This window comes from Muscardinus avellanarius, assembly GCF_963383645.1.
Source record: "Muscardinus avellanarius genome assembly, chromosome: 11".
Taxonomy (NCBI): Eukaryota; Metazoa; Chordata; class Mammalia; order Rodentia; family Gliridae; genus Muscardinus; species Muscardinus avellanarius.
The window spans coordinates 86,664,121-86,677,134 of NC_137797.1; positions in this window are offsets into that span (position 1 = coordinate 86,664,121).

Below are 13,014 nucleotides of genomic sequence, written 5' to 3' on the forward strand. Positions count from 1 at the left end.
GGAACTCTTCTCCCTCCTGGCACCCCAGCCCTTAAATAGATTTTGTATTGGTATCTTTCTCATCAGCATTACCAAGGCAATGGGCCAGTAACTTATTCCTTAGCCAGGTGGTGCCTCTGTCTCTGGACAGTGCACTTACTAAGTGCAGGGGTCAAGAATCTACCTGGCCTTTGCCTCGACTGTATTGGGCAGTATTGGTTGCTCATCAACTAGGGTGCTTTGAAGCAGCACACAAAGTTTACCTTTCCTACAGCCAGGCCAGGTCACAGAGGAGAGGAGGCCAACAGAGGCACTGATCACCTCTATACAATTTTAGGGCTAAAGGCTTCAATTGTCTAAGGCTTTTACTATAGGTTAATCATTAGAACGAAGGGCAAAGGGAGAAAGGAACTCTGCATTGTAACAGCTGCCGCCCCTCCCTGCTTAGCCCCCTGCGTGGCACCCAGGCCTTGACTACTATTTCCATTTTGGAAATTCATACCAAAGCAATTTTGCAATACTGCCACACTGAGATTACAAGTGTGCACCACCACACCTGGCTAGGAGACACTGTCTCATTATGGTGCCCAGGCTGGCCTCGGACTCCTAGGCCCAACCAACCCTCCTGCCCCAGCCTCCTGAGAGACTACAGATGCAAGCCAGTCTGATTTTTAAGGTCTAAAATAAATCCTCACAACTCTGGTTCTGCACCAGACAATAGTCTTTAGGATGTTAGGGGTGGCAAGCAGAAATAGCAATGATGACGGAGTTAGGCCGCAATCCAATACATTCTTTTTTAAAAAAAAATTATTGTATTGATGCACTGTATTCATACATCATAATGGGATAAAAATAATACTTTTGTAGACATACATGCACACATCGCCCAGTTAGCCCCACCCGATCCCCACCCCGTTCCCTCCCCATCCCTCCTAAGCCATGCTTGGCTTAGTGGTTGACATCTAGTATTATAGCAATTTATCCAATATTAACGTTGATAATCTCACAGTTTCATTTGTCTGATACCAAGCTTTTAATGACTTAAGGATAACATTTCAATATTTCCTTTTGCTTTCTCTCTTACCAGAGAATATTTCTTTCTTTTTCTTTTTTAAGGTAAAACTATTATATATTTAGTTATTTGTTTTTCACAAAAAATCTATCCTAATATGGAGTATGGACTCTAGATACCCAAAACAATATCGAAAAAGAACAAAGCTAGAAGATGTATATTTTCTGATTTCAAACCATATAAAGCTACAATAATTGAAACAGTGTAGTACTGTTCTAAAGGCAGATATATAAACCATTGGAGTTAAATAAAAGCCTAGAGATAAATTCTTCCCTATATTGTCAAGTTATTTTTGACAAGGTTTCCACGAACATTTGGTGGTGGAAATAATTATCTTTTAACTAAATATTGTTGAAAAATAATAATTACATAGAAAAGAATAAAATCGGACCCTTACCTAACACCATATATAAATATTAACTCAAAATATATAAACGATCTAAATATAAAACTTAAGACTATAAACTTTTAGAAGAAAATCTGGGTCATAAAACCTCACAACATTGAAATTGGCAGTGATTTCTTGGATATGATTTCAATGGCACAGGCAACAAAAGGGTAAACAAACTCCCTAAAAAATAAAAGCATATTGTATATCCAAAGACAATGTAAACCGAGTTAAAAGTTACTGATAGAATGGGATAAAATATTTCCAAATGCTATATCTGAATGTATATTAGTATTCCAACTAGAAATCCTAAAAATTAACAACAATAAAAGCAAACAATACAATTTAGAGATAGGTAAAAGACTAACATAAATAATGAATCTTCACAGATAACCAATCTTAGTTGTCTGTTGGGTGGGAAATCTTGTTTCTTTGGTTCTGGTGTGTGTTACCTATTTCTTCTTTGTAGTTAATCTCTTTGAGTATTTTCTCTAGTGCTGGTTTTGAAGACATAAATTCCTTCAGTTTCTGTTTGTCGTGGAAGTTTCTTATTTCTCCATCTAATTTGATAGAAAGTTTTGCTGGGTAGGAAATTTTTGGCTGGAAGTTGTTTTCTTTCAGAGTTTGGGATATGTTACTCCAAGCCCTTCTGGCTCTCATGACTTGGTTTGGGAAGTCTGGAGTGATTCTAATTGGTTTGCCTCTGAATGTCACTTGGCCCTTTGTTTTTGTTGCCTTTAAGATTCTCTGCTTGGCTTCCACATTGGTCATTTTGACAATTATGTGGCGTGGGGATCCTCTTCTCCGATCCTGTCTAAAGGGAGTTCCATAAGTTTCCTGGACCTGCGTATCAACCTCTTGCTCTATGTTGGGAAAATTTTCTGGTATTATTTCTTTGAAGATATTATTTATCCCTTTGGTTTCACCTTCTTTTCCCTCTTCTATTCCAATTATTCTTAGCTCTCTTAAAATGGGCCCATATTTCTTCAATGTCAGATTCCTGCTCTCGGATTTTTTTTCTAAATTAGAAACTATGCGTTCATTTTTTTGAACGATCTTCTAAGATCAAGATTCTATTATCCATGTGGTCTAATCAGTTGTTTGTGCTTTGAATTGAGGCCTTTACTTCATTAATTGCATCCTTTATCTCTTTTTGACTCTCTCTGAATTCTTTCGAAACACCTCTATTATTTCTACAGTTATTTTCCTGATTTGATCTTCTAGAAATCTCTGATTTTCTGTTTTATCAGGTTCTGATGTTGTGGGGTTGTGGGCATTCATTGCTCCATTGTTATTCCTCTTTCCCATGATTTCGGAAGTTTGTGCCTTCTCTGGGTTCTTCCCTTGGGTCACTACGACTTCACTTAAGGTGCTCTGGATCTCGAGTCTGTGGTATCTTGGTCCCCACTACTCCTTTACTGGGTTGTATGGCAGAGTCTCAGACCCAGGGAGTCAATAGAGGCTGCTTTAGACCATGGGGGGTGCCAGGTTGGGTGTTCTCCTATGGTGTGATATCTCTGCCACCGCCACTCCCACACTGGGTCAAGTCCCTGGGAGTCAGTACTGGGATTTCTCCTCCAGGGCCTGCAATTTGACTCACTGTTGTTGAGTGTGCAGATGCAACTGTAGTCGACTTGGTGAATTCACTGCTGCTGCCGCTGGTGGCAATATGGTGCTGCTGCTACGCCCTCAGCTGTGAGGCTGGCGTATTTCTTCTCTGGTTTTGAGCTCTGCTCTGAGTCCCGGCAGCGTGTGCTGAGCCCAGCCACTGGGAGCTTTAGATGCTCCCTGCGCTTAGAAATCTGCCGAATCCCGCCTGGCTGTTCCACAGTGGCTCACCTCGGCTCGCTGTACGCCGCTCCTCTCTGGAGCCTGGTGGGCTGTTGAGTGTGTTGGTCTAGAGCTGTCTGGTGAGCTCGCCACTGCCGCCGGCAGTAAGGTGCTGCTGTCGCATCCTCGGGTGTGAGGTCGGCGTATCTCCTCTGTGGCTCTGAGCTCCGTTATGAGTTCCCTTCCTCTCTGGAGCCTGGTGCTGCAAAAGAAGATGGCGCCTGCCGCTCCACGCCGCGGCTCTGGCTGCAGCACTGCGGTCTGGTTTCTGGTGTCTCATTTTTCCAGCCCTGTTTTTCTCTGTCCCTTGTAATTACATTTTTTGTTTCTCTGCTAATGGTGTTTTCTGGCTATGAAAGGCACTGATTTTGTGGTAATAGAGATTGGTTGTTAGCGGGGCTCGTAAGCCCCGCTTTCCTCCGTCGCCATCTTCCCCAATATATTCTTGACAATTTTAGTCCTTCCTTTTCATCTTCCAGTTCTGGGAATTGAACCTAGAGCTTGCTACATGCCGGGCAAGTGCTCTACCACTGAGCCATAACCCCATTTCTTCTATTTTGAGACAAAGTCCTATTAAGTTGTCCAGGCTGGCCTCAATCTTGTGACAGCCTCTAGAGTAGCTGGGAATGCAGGCAAATGCCACTGCACTTGGCTTCGTAGGATGTTTTTTATTTTATTTTATTTTTGTGGTACTGGGCATCGAACCCAGGGGCCTGCTACCTCTGAGCTACGCCCCTCATTCTATTTTTATTTTGCAACAGGGTCTCACTATTTGTTGAGGTTGATGAGTCTCACTATTTGTTGAGGCTGGCCTCTAACTTGTGATCCTCCTGTCTCAAACTCCTAAGTACCAGGGTTTCAAGCCTGCACCACCACACTGAGTTTACAGAATGGATTTTAAAGAGTGCACTCTTGCTTTTTTGGTCTTCATTGGTGATGGAACCAGGGCTAGAATTAGAAATTTAATTACTATGTTTGAACCTGAAGCATTATATGGCAGTGTTTTAGAAATTTATCTAAAGTATATACTTAAAAGTGTATATAGGCTGGGCATGGTGACGCATGCTTGTAATCCCAGCATTTGGGAGGCTGAGACAGGAGGATGGCAGTTCGAGGACAGCTTCAGCTACTACTTAGCGAGGCCCTTTGCAACTCAGTGAGACCTTGCTTCAAAAAATAAAGAATAAAAAAAATAGGGTTGGTAGCCGGGCGTGGTGGTGCACGCTTGTAATCCCTGCGCTTGGGAGGCGGAGACAGGAGGATCGCGCAGGTTCGAGGCCAGCCGCACTGGCGTAAGAGACCCTGTTTCAAAAATATAAAAAATAGGTCTGGGAGTGTAGCCTGGAGGTAGAAGGGCTTCCAGGAACCCCAGTACCACCAAAAAAAAAAAAAAAAAAAAAAAAAAAAAATAGGGTTGGTAGTATAGCTCAGAGGTAGAATACCCCTGAGTATTCTACCAGTACCCAATACCAATAACATCCCCAGTACCGCAAAAAAAAAAAAAAAGTATATATAGCAAGTGTGGTGACCCATGCCTATAATCCCAGTATTTGGGAGGCTGAGACAGGAAGATTACAGGTACAAGGACAGCCTTAGAAGCTTAGCAAGGCCCTCCACAATCTCACAATACTGAGATCCTATATCCAAATAAGAAATAAATCAGTCTGGGTATGTAGCTCATAGGATCACAGGTTCGAGACCAGCCTTAGCAACTTAGAAAGATCCTTTTTCAACATAAAAAATAAAAAAGGGGTGGAAGTGTATCCTGGAAGAATGTTCCTGGGTTCAGTCCCCAGTACCAAAAGCAAAAATACAAAATAAAATAAGGCCAGGCATGGAGGCACACATTTGCAATCCCAGTACTTGGAAGGCTGAGACAGAAGAATCGCAGGTTCGCGCCCAGACTCAGCTACTTAGTGAAGTTCTCTGCAACTTAGTGAGACCCTGTTTCAAAATGCAAATCAACATAGGGCTGGAGGTGTATATCAGAGGTAGAATGCCTCTGAGGGCAATCCCCAGTACCACAAAAAATGAAATAAAGTCAAGGGTTATGGATGCAGCTCAGTGGTAGAGTGTCCTTATATTGGTCCCTAGAACCCCCCCCCTCAAAAAAAAAAAAAAAAGCTAAAGGATTATTTTTCATGCAAAGGCAACGTGATTCCAGCTCCAACTCTAGGCCTATAACAGAAAATGGTAAAATGGAGGAGACTAGAAATTCTTATTTTATTTTATTTTACATTTTGGTACTAGGGATTAAACCCAGGGGGCATTATATCTCCTAGCTACACCCCCCAGCCCTTTTGTAATTTTTTAAAATTTTGAAACAGGGTTTCAGCCGGGCGAGGTGGCACATGCTTGTAATCTCAGTGTTGCGGGGGGAAATGTGCATGGAGTGTGTGTGGAGAAGTAATCCCCCCACCACCACCACACACACAGACAAACAGAAAAACCGTGGATTCTTGTCCTAAGCTAAGAATAAGTATTCATCGCTTGGACAGCTACTGAAGATTTAAAGGAGCTTATTAAAATGATAGAAATATAGAAAGCCGGGCGTGGTGGCACACGCTTGTAATCCCAGCATTCGGGAGGCTGAGACCTGGAAAATCGCGGTTCGCGGACAGCCTCAGCTACTTAGTGAGGCCCTCTGCAACTCAGTGAGACCCGGTTTCAAAATACAGAATAAAAAAGAGGAGAGGGACTTCCGGGAAGATGGCGACCGAGAAAAGCGGGGCTTAAGAGCCCCGCTAACAACCAATCTCCATTACCACAAAATCAGCGCCTTTCATAGCCAGAAAACACCATCACCAGAGAAACAAAAAAATTACCAGGCTCCAGAGAGAAAGAGGACTGAGAACAGAGCTCAGAGCCACAGAGGAGATACACCGGCCTCACGCCCGAGGACGCAGCAGCAGCGCCATACTGCCGACGGCAGCGGCGAATTCACCAGACGGCTACAGCAAGCCGAGGTGAGCCGCTGCAGAACAGCCAGGTGGGATTTCTCGGCGCAGGGAGCATCTAAAGCTCCCAGTGGCTGAGCTCAGCACACGCTGCAGGGATTCAGAGTGGAACTCAAAACTAAGAAGAAATACGCCAGCCTCACGGCCGAGGGCATAGCAGCGGCGCCATATTGCCACTGGCGGCAGCAGCAGCGAATTCACCGAATCCAGTACAGCTACATCTGCGTACTCAAGAACAGTGAGTCAAATTGTGGGCCCCAGAGGAGAAATCCCAGTACTGTACTCCCTGGGACTTGACCCAGTGGGGGAGTGGCGGTGGCAGAGATATCACACCATAGGAGAACATGCAACCTGGCACCCCCCACAGTCTAAAGCAGCCTCTATCGACTCTCTGGGTCAGAGACTCTGTGATACAACCCAGTAAAGGAGTAGTGGGGTCTGAGATACTACTGACTCGAAATCCAGAACACCTTAAGTGAAGTCATAGTGACCCAAGGGAAGAACCCAGAGAAGGCACAAACTTCCGAAATCATGGGAAAGAGGAATAACACTGGAGCAATGAATGCCCACAACCCCACAACATCAGAACCCGATAAAACAGAAAATCAGAGATTTCTAGAAGATCAAATCAGGAAAATAACTGTAGAAATAATAGAGGTGCTTCGAAAAGAACTCAGAGAGAGCCAAAAAGAGATAAAGGATGCAATTAATGAAGTAAAGGCCTCAATTCAAAGCACAAACAACTGATTAGACCACATGGAGAACAGAATCTCGCTCTTAGAAGATGATCATTCCAAAAATGAACGCATAGTTTCTAATCTAGAAAAAAAATCCGACAGCAGAAATCTGATATTGAAGAAATATGGGCCCATTTTAAGAGAGCTAACCTAAGAATAATTGGAATAGAGGAGGGAAAAGAAAGTGAAACCAAAGGGATCAACAATCTCTTCAAGGAAGTAATAGCAGAAAATTTTCCAAACATAGAGCAAGAGGTTGATACACAGGTCCAGGAAACTTATAGAACTCCCTTTAGACAGGATCGGAGAAGAGGATCCCCACGCCACATAATTGTCAAAATGACCAATGTGGAAGCCAAGCAGAGAATCTTAAAGGCAACAAAAACAAAGGGCCAAGTGACATTCAGAGGCAAACCAATTAGAATCACTCCAGACTTCCCAAATCAAGTCATGAGAGCCAGAAGGGTTTGGAGTAACATATTACAAACTCTGAAAGAAAACAACTTCCAGCCAAAAATTTCCTACCCAGCAAAACTTTCTATCAAATTAGATGGAGAAATAAGAAGCTTCCATGACAAACAGAAACTGAAGGAATTTATGTCTTCAAAACCAGCACTGAGAAAATACTCAAAGAGATTAACTACAAAGAAGAAATAGGTAACACACACCAGAACCAGAGAAACAAGATTTTCCATCCAACAGACAACTAAGATTGGTTATCTGTGGAGATTCATTATTTATGTTAGTCTTTTACCTATCTCTAAATGGTATTGTTTGCCTTTATTGTTGTTAATTTTTAGGATTTCTAGTTGGAATATTAATATACCTTCAGATATAGCATTTGGAAATATTTATTCCTGTCTCAGCCTCAAGTAGTAGTGAAATGGGGGTTTCTTGAGAGAAAACCCGGCGAGTTCTTGTCTACGGAGAGCGAAGAATGACACCCGCAGACCTCAGGAAGGGGAGTAAAAGGTTTATTGGAAGCAGCAGGGAAGGGGGCAAGGGTGGCTGAACACCCCCAAAGGGGCTGGGACTCTGGGTCCAGCAGCTGCCTTCAGGACAATACTTGAGAGTAGCCCAAGCTGAATTGCCTTCAGGTGCAGGCTGCTTTCTTCAGGAGTCCACGCGATCTGCCAGAAGGGAATAGAGAAAAGTGGCAGAACACCCCGAAGGGGCGGTCGAAACTCCGGGTTCCAGTAGCTGCCTTCAGGGTCACTACCCGAGTGTCGCCCGAGCCAAGTGCCCATCAGTTGCAAACTACTTTCTCCCAGAGTGCACGCGATCTGCCAGAAAAGAGGTACAGGTCACCCCTAGGGGCCTGGTCAGCCATGATGTCCAGCAGAGGCCTTCAGGTCACTACTCGAGAGTCCCCCAGCCACGTGCCCTCAGATGCCCTCTGCCTTCTTTCAGGGCCAACACGACCTGCGAGAGAGAGAACAGCTCCCCAAAAGGGGAGGGGTTCCCGAGCGGGAAAGTCCCCCCTTTTGCCATCCAGGCAGTTAAGGCTGACCGCTTGCAAGTGCACTTTTTGGTTAGGGTGACTTTTGGGATTCCAAGGAGAATTTGCATAGGGCATTTGCAAATCCTTTGAAGGGTCTCCTTTCAGGAATGCCAGATTTGCTCGGTGGGTTTGTTGATTAGTAAACAGATGGCTTTGTGAAGCTCTGGGCTTCTTATCTCTGAGCCTTTGGCGTTTCAGGCATTTGTCGCCCCTCAGGAAACTCAGGAAATTAACTTTTTTCTACCAAGGCCTTTTCCCTATCTGCCTATTTCCTTTCTACCTCCTTACTAGAATTGCAAGTGTGCGTCACCACGCCCAGTTCAAGCACTTTATTTATTTATTTATTTATTTATTTATTTTATTTTTGGTGTATTGTAGTTATACATCTTAATGGGGTATAAGGTGGTAGAGGCATGCATGCACACATTATTCATTTAAGAATCAATCATGGGTGGAAATTGGGTAGGGGTTAAATCAGTGATGTGTACATGTATGCACATACAAGTTTTTTACCCCAATATGATGTATGAATATAATGCACCAATAAAAAATTTAAAAAAAGAATCAATCACATTTAAACGTGGTGTCGATAGCATCTTATATTCTCAAGTTGCCTTTATTTAGCAAAATGGGATTAAATCAAGATTACTTATAGTTCACTGTGTTGTGTTTCCATGAATTACAAAAGCATTTTATTTATTTTATTTATTTATTTTAATTTTTTTGGTGGTACTGGGGTTCCTGGAAGCCCTTCTACCTCCAGGATACACTACCACGGAATATACTCCCAGACCTATTTTTTTACTTTTTTATGTGGAAACAGGGTCTCTTAAGCCAGCAAGGCTGGCTCTGAACCAGCACAATCCTCCTGTCTCCACCTCCCAAGCGCGGGGATTACAAGCGTGCACCACCACGCCTGGCCAAAAGCATTTTAAAGTAACTAAACTGAGTATTGTAGTGCATGCTTCTTATCCTAGTACTTGGCCTGAGACAGAAGGGTTGCAGGTTTGAGGCTAGCTTCAGAAATTTATTGAGACCCTCAGCAACTTAGCAATACTCTGTTTCAAAAAACAAACAAACAAACAACAAAAACAAAAACAAAAAAGCCGGTGTGCTGGCACACCCTTGTAATCCCTGCACTTGGGAGGCGAGGTAGAGACGAGGATCACAGCAGGCTCGAAGTCGGCTGGGCTGGCTTAAGAGACCCTGTTTCCATATAAAATAGGTCTGGGAGTGTAGCCCGGAGGTTTCCAGGAACCCCAGTACCACCAAAAAAAAAAAAAAAAATCAATAAAAATAAAAACACTAAAATATAGGACTGAGGGGGGTGTAGCTTGGAGGTACAATGCCCCTGGGTTCTATCCCCAGTACCACTAAATAAATAAATAGATAAATAAATAAATAAGGCTGTGGTGTAGTTCAGTGGTAGAGTGTCAATTTCCAGTACTGCAACAATAAATTAATAATAAAGTGACTCTAAATGTATTTCCATTGCCTATATAAACTATGCTCTTACTTTTCATATTCCAAACTTATTTTATAGGTCATAAGAAGTTAGAGCTGGAGGGAAACTTACAGGTCATAGAGTCTGGTTCTTCACAGCATGTAAAGATATATATAAATATTACAAAATGAAAGAGGCATATTTAAGTTCACTGTAGAATTTTGATTAAGATCTAATAAGCTATTTTTCATTTAAATTATCTCAGAATTTAAAAAATATGTTCAATGACCAGACTGGTTTATACACAATAAATAATCATGTTTGATATTTATTTAGGTTCAGAAATTGAGGCTGAGCAGGGTGTGGTGGCACATGCTTGTAATTTCAGGACTTGGGAGGCTGAGACAGGAGGATTGCAGGTTCACAGTCCGCCTCAGCAACTTAGCCAGGCCCTTTGCAACTTGGTGAGACCTTGTTTCAAAATAAAAAATAAAACAGGCTGGGTGTGGTGGTGCACGCTTGTAATCTCAGTACTTGGGAAACTGAGGTACGAAGATCGCAGGTTCAAAGCCAGCCTTGGATACATAGTGAGGCTTTCTGAAACCTAGTGAGACCCTATTTCCAAATAAATAAAATCGGGTTGGGGATATAGCTTGGAGGCAAAATGACTCTAGGTTCAATCCCCAGTATCAAATAATAATAATAAAAAAGGTAAAATAAAATAAAATAGGGTTGGAGGTATAACTCAGAGGTAGAATGGCCCTGGGTTCAATCCTAGTAACACATGAGAATGAACACACACACACACACACACACCACACACCACACACACATACACACACACACAGACACACACACCACACACACACCACACACACAGACACACACACCACACACCACACACACACACACACACACATACACACACACACACATGAAATTGACTCTATGAGAAAGTATTTATTTGTATCTAGTGCCATCTAGTGAGAACTGTTTAAAATGAGTGATTCACTTTTGAATCTTTTGAACTGGTGAAAGTTTTTTTGTTTTTTGTTTATTTGTTTTTCCTAGTACTGAAGATTGAAGGCAGGAGCATTCTACCTCTGGGCTACACTCCCAGCTTCATTTTTAATTCTATTTTTCTTTCTTTTTTCTTGGAACTGGGGAACTGGGGATTGAAACCAGGTGCATTCTACCTCTACACCCCCAGCCCTATATATATTTTTTATTCTTAATTTTGAAACAGGTCACGCTAAGTTGTGGAGGGTCTCACTAAGAAGCTGAGGCCAGCCGTGAACCTGAGATGATCCTCCTGTCTCAGCCTCCCAAGTACTGGGCATGTGCTATCACACTAGGTTATGGTGAAAGTTTTTTTTTTTGTTGTTGTTGTTGTTTTTGTTTTTTTGGCTGGTCTGGAGATGGAACCCAGGGGCATTTAACCTCTGAGCTACCCTCTCCTGCCCTATTTTTATTCTTTATTTTGAAACAAAGTCTCACTAAATTGTGGAGGGCCTCACTAAGTAGCTGAGTCTGTCTCCAAACCTATATTATCAGCCAAGATCCTCTGTTATCAGCCTCCAGAATGCAAGCATGTGCCTACCTTGGTGAAAGTTTTTTTTGTTTTTTTTTTGGTACTGGGAATGGACCCAGGGGCATTCTACCTCCGAGCTATATTCCCAGCCCTATTTTTTTATTCTTTATTTTGAAACAGGGTCTCACTGAGTTGCAGAGGGCCTTACTATGTAGCTGATTTTGTCCTTGAACTGTGATCCTCTAGTCTCAGCCTCCTAAATGCTAGAATTACAAGCATGTGCCACCATGTCTGGCTCTGGCCCTATTTTTTTTCCCTTTTTGCGGGTCTGGGGATGGAACCTAGGGGCATTCGACCTCTGAGCTACACCTCCAGTCCTATTTTTTATTCTTTATTTTGAAACAAGTTCTCACTGAGTTGCAAAGGGACTCATTAAGTAGCTGAGGCTGCCCACAAACCTGGATCCTCCTTTCTCAGCCTCCCGAATGCTGAGAGTGCATTATAAGCGTGTACCACGACGCCCGGCCCTATTTTATGTTTTATTTTGAAGTAAGGGCTCGCGAAGCTGTGGAGGACCTGGCTAAATTGCTGTGGCTGATTGCGAACCTGTGATCCTCCTGACTCAGCCTTCCAAATACGGGGATTACAGGCATATAGTACCACACGTGGCTAAGAACCACAAATTCTTGGAGTTTGTTTGTTTGTTTGTTTATTTATTTATTTTCAGTACTGGGAATTAAACCCAGGGACATTCTACCTCTGAGCTATACCCCCAGCCCAACTTTGTTTTTTTAAAAGAAGTTTATTAAAAAGATAGAAATACAGAGGATAGGTACAGCAACATGCCGAGATTACCTCCTCCTCCTCCTCGGCATCTGTGTGAAGATCTCCCACGCAGTTAATTGGCTGGCCTAAAGTAGGCGGAGCCCCGAGGGGAGGTGTGGTCTCTGGTCAAAGTACTCCCCCACTCTTAGATATTCTTTCATAACTATTATTCTTTTGGTAATGATTCTTTTAACTTTCCACACGAATTGCTCCGGTGATGTAAGATCAGGACTGTGAGAGAAACTGAGTCCGTGGAAAATATATTTTCTAGTAATTTGTCTAAGCCTCTAAACACCCTCGGCTTTGTTCAAAGATGTAAATCTAGTCAGAATTCAGATACTGTGGAAGCAGTCCTGCTACCGCAATTACAAATGCAGAATTCCTTCCTATCTTTGACCTTCATTCTAACCATTACAATAGAGCCAAGGGCTAGAAGGAATCTTGACCTTTGCACCTAGTGATAGCGCTGCCTGGAGACAGGGTGACACCACCTGGTTAAAATAGTTATGACAGAACAAAGGACAGATAATAAAAACTTCATGTTGTTTTTTAGGCCCTGTTTACTAAAATATATTTTAAGTGTTTAATAGGGTGAAGCATTCAGACAGCAGATGGTATTGCAGACAAAATCCAGCAGACATTCATCGAAATCCTCTAAATCATCATAAATGTACATGGATTTCCCTATGCCAACACTACACGTATGAAAGCTGGAATCTCGGACTTCGTCCCCCATTCAGCTCAAAGGAG